Source organism: Octopus bimaculoides, chromosome 9, assembly GCF_046866305.1.
Source record: "Octopus bimaculoides isolate indiv1 chromosome 9, ASM4686630v1, whole genome shotgun sequence".
Classification (NCBI taxonomy): domain Eukaryota; kingdom Metazoa; phylum Mollusca; class Cephalopoda; order Octopoda; family Octopodidae; genus Octopus; species Octopus bimaculoides.
The window spans coordinates 55,391,310-55,396,309 of record NC_142936.1 but is presented as its reverse complement, the minus strand read 5'-3'; positions in this window follow the sequence as shown (position 1 = coordinate 55,396,309).

Genomic DNA, 5,000 nt, shown 5'->3' with positions numbered 1-5,000 from the left:
ATCGGCATTGAAGCCGCGATCATCTTGTCTTCTTTATTTCTAGTGTATTATATTCAGTATTTGAAAATTCTGTATATTTCACAGCTTTGAGAATGATAGACGGATATTTAAAGAAAACTTGGGTGAAATGTTTTGTAAGTCAAACAACTGCGTAGAAGTGTCTTCGTTGGCTTGTTAATGGCAAATTTTAATATTTTGGTTTTAGCGAGTGTTAACATGCTGGTGTTTCTGATATCTGGATTGATAATATTTGTAGTTTTGCCTTTAGTGGTGTAGATGGTGGCATGAGCTGTGTTTTTAGTAGTGACAATTAGGATTTTAGCAACATTATTTACAGGAAAGTTAACAACGATATCGTGTTGGTGGCAATTGTACTGATACAGACGTTGAAAATGGTTGTTGGTGTCGCCGTCCTTTTAGACTCAGTTCTACATCGAATGAGCTGACCAACTATCAAATGTGCTTCAGGATATGACCATCTCGTCTTCTTATTCCAGATACGGTGTATTTAGGACTACATTCTACAATGTACTCTATCTCATTTAAAACTGTAGGATAAGGTTTGAGAAACATTTGGGGTGTTATATCTAGCAGATCGAGTAACCATTTACAAATTTCCCCATAGCTGTAAAGGTTGTGGGTGTTAGTGACGGTATATCTACATTGGTCATGTGAGAGGTAATTTCAACTGAAGGGTTTGTAAGTGGTGATAATAGTAATTTTAAGGGTGATGAATGTTAAAGGTGAGTGCTAGTGGTGGTGGCTATACTAACTCTCTTAGATGCAATGGTAGTGGGAGGGTAAGTGGTGGTAATAGTAGTTTTAAGGATTAGAGGTGGTGGCTACGTTGGCTATGCTGGAGGTAATGGCAATGGGAGGGTGTGTAAGTGGCGGTAATAGTGATGTTAATTGTGATGGATGTTAAAGGTGAGTGTTAGTGGTGGTGAGCAGAATAATAGCATTACTGGTGGTGTCAGTGGTAGGGGTTAGAGATGGTGCTATTGTGTATCGGGTGCCTACTGGACACCTCTCGTCATTTGAACCCATTTAACTCCGTTCTCTTGTTTTAATGAATGACGACATATCTTAATGGGATTATTGTTGAATTAATCACTATTTTACTGTAACAGTTATTGTTAAGATCGCAGTGCAAGTGGCGTGCATCCTTTAGTTAAATCCGTTTGTTGCTCTCGGGTGATGACACGCCAGCAGCGACGGCCATAACACCACTAACAGCTACACCACCAACAACCATCACCTCCATAAACAACCACAGATAGCAGCAAGAGCAACAGCAGCAGCAACAGCAGCAGCAACAACAAAAGTAACAACAATAACAATAACAATAGCAGGGAAAGAATCAGTGATAGCATTTTGAGTGACCAACGACGTAATTCGGTGACAGAAGTTCGCTAAAGTATAAACTGTATAAATTGTGATTTTCTTTTCTTTCTCCAGTCTTGATTTTATTGCCATCTACTACTACTACTACTACTACTACTACTACTACTACTACTACTACTACTAATAATAATAATAATAATAATAATAACAATGATAATAATAATAACAATGATAATAATAATAACAATGATAATAATAATTATAATTATAGAAATAATAATAATCCTTTCTATTATAGGCACAATGCCTGAATTTTGGGGGACGGGGATACTCGATTGCATCGACCCTAGTGCGTAACTGGTACTTATTTTATCGACCTCGAAAGGATGACATGCAAAGTCGACTTCGGCGGAATTTGAAATATAATAATGATAATAATAATAATAATAATAATAATAATAATAATAATAATAATAATAATAATAATAATAATAATAATAATAATAATAATCTACAATAGACATAAGGCCTGAAATTTGGGGTAGGGGACTAGTCGATTATATGGACCCGAGTATTTCACTTGTACTTAGTTTATCGACCCCAAAAGGATGAAAGGCAAAGTCGACCTTGGTGGAATTTGAACTCAGACAGGCGAAATACCGCTAAGTATTTCATCATGCGTGCTAAGAATTCTGTCAGCTCGCCAACAACAACAACAACAACAACAACAACAACAACAACAACAACAACAACAACAACAATAATAATAATAATAATAATAATAATAATCCTCTCTACTCAAAGCACAAGGCCTGGAATTTTGTAGGGAGAGGACTAGTCGATTATATCAGCCCCAATGTTTCACTGGATGTATCGACACTGAAGGGTTAAAGGTAAAGTCGACCTTGGTAGAATTTGAACACAGAACGTAGCGGCGGGCGAAATACCGCTTAGCATTTCGTCCAGCGTTTTAACGATCCTGCCAGTTCGCTAACTGCTACTTCTACCAATAACTCCTGCCGCTTCTGCTACTGCTACTACTACTACTACTACTACTACTACTACTACTACTACTACTACTACTACTACTACTACTTGTTTTCTTAACGTCTAGACTCTATCCTTCTATCTTTCCCTTGAGGCAAATAAAGACTCGTCGTTATTATTAGAATTAATTGATTTAAGTTATTTAATTAGTGCTGTTATTGTTGGTGTTGGTGTTGGTGTTGGCGTTGGTGTTGGTGTTGTTGTTATCGCTGTCGTTACTGTCATCATTGTCATCATGCGGCGACCGAACGCTCAGAATGTCTAACTCGTGCGATATCAATGTTTATGAGTTGATTTTGTCACTTGGAATAATATTTAGAAGAGAATCTTAACTCCATTTTTTTTTCATCCTCGTTTTCTTTTGTTGAACTACTTCCTTCATCCCACCTCTCTCTCTCACTCTCTCACACACACATGCACACACACACGCGCGCAAGCACAAATACACTTCCCTTCCATCTTGTGTTTCTTTCCTTCTTAGTTGCTTTTTGCCTTCCTTTCTATTTATCCAATTTTTTCTCTCTCTTTCTCTGGTTCTTTTTTTAGCGTTCGCTTCTATTACAATCTTCTTTCATTGCTTTCTTTCTGTCTTTCTTCAGTCCTTTCGTTGCTTCTTGTTTTCATTCTTGCATTCTCCTTTTCTATAATTCTTTCCTTGATTCTGTTCATAGCACTACTTATTCATTCATTCCTTGTTTACATATTTCCAATTCTTGTTAGCTTTTAGAACATGATATAAATCCATACAATGGAGTTAACAATTGTCTCTGAAAGAAAAACAAGAGTACTTCTACCTTGTAGCAGTTTCCTATAACAAAAATAATTATACATCTGCTTTGGTTTACTTCGAATTATTAGGTGGAATCACGTATCCAGTGAAACCTTGTACATAGTTGCTGTGGTTTAGTCTTAGGTCCCCGCTGATCCAGAAGACCTAAATTCAAAAGTATTCAAGCTTTGGCCAAGCAACGCTATTTTATCATTATCATCATCATCATCATCATCATCATTATTATTATTATTATTATTATTATTATTATTATTATTATTATTATTATTATTATTGAGTGAGAGAGCAGGCCTTGCCATCAAAGTGACACTGGGGTAAAATATACGAAGCCCGTTATACCCATCATGACTACCCGTCTGATAAGGGTACACCAGGCACATGCATCACAACCATATGTGCGCGACATGGTGATCTCATATCAAGGTAAACAGCACATGACCACGCAGGTGGGGCCCAGTTAGAATTTTCTTCCGGTCGAGTAGCCCATCCCGCTCAAAAGGTCCCAGAATAAGGTTTGTTTAAGGATGTTGAGCAAAATACCAATGTTTCCAAAGGTGAATTATTCAAACCCCAAAGAATTCCTCTCGACGCATGGCTATGATGCTCCTCCACTACTTCTGTCCATGATCAGAGATGCACATATCGTCAACGACTAAGGGTCATGCTCAACTGGTTAAGGTCAAACAACTGACAAGCAAATGTGTGGTGTTAAGCAGAATTATTTGCTATAGCCCATCTTTTATACCAAGACAAAACTATGTAGATGGTAACACTTCCAATCAATTAAGATCAGAAGCCATGAGAACCACTGCTTTATTATTATTATTATTATTGTTCAGTAGTTTTATTTTTATAACGTGCTTTCACTTCACTACCGAGCGCAGCTCTGTGCGCCTTGGGTATGTGCTGTGATTTGCTGTGGTGCTCTTATGTTTACTGTATTGAAAGTGTTTTGCGTATTATTATTATTATTATTATTATTATTATTATTATTATTATTATTATTATTATTATTATTATTCAAAAAGAGCTACATTATCTAATTTAACTGGTATCTATTTGAGGCAGTGGAACGTAATTGGGCACTCTCTTTCTACAAGATTGGGGTAGTTAGATACATATGACTTAAGTAGCATCAGAAATAATTTGAAATTTTCTTTAATCAACACATTATTTCATCTGTCTTTTACTCTTTTACTTGCTTCAGTCATTCAATTCTGGCCATGCATCAATCAGCACAGTCTTATACGATTAGTCGAACCCAAATACTTATTTTCTTTGTAAGTCTCGTACGTATTCTCTTGTTTTCATTTGTCGGTAGGTTACAAGCCAAACCAGTTATCAATCGGGATCGAACAACGACAAACACAAAGGGATGCTTACATGCAGACAAACACACATTCACGCAGACATACTCACGCATGCACGCACACACACACACACACACGCGCGCAATCACACACACACACACACAGGTATACACAGGTGTTGACATATAAATGCATATATATATATATATATATATATATATATATATATATATACATAGAGAGAGAGAAAGAGAGAGAGAGAGAGAGAGAGAGAGAGAGAGGTAGAGAGAGAGAGAGAGAGAGAGAGAGAGAGAGAGAGAGAGAGAGAGAGAGAGAGAGAGAGAGAAAGAAAGAGAGTGATTAAATATACTATACAACCGGAAAGTTTTGTAAGACTAGAGAGTAGATTAATGTCATTAACTATGAAAATTACTTGACATGTTATGTGTGATTTTTGAAAATGTGTTGCGGTTATTCCTAGATTTTGTGCTTGCAATAATGGGTAACGA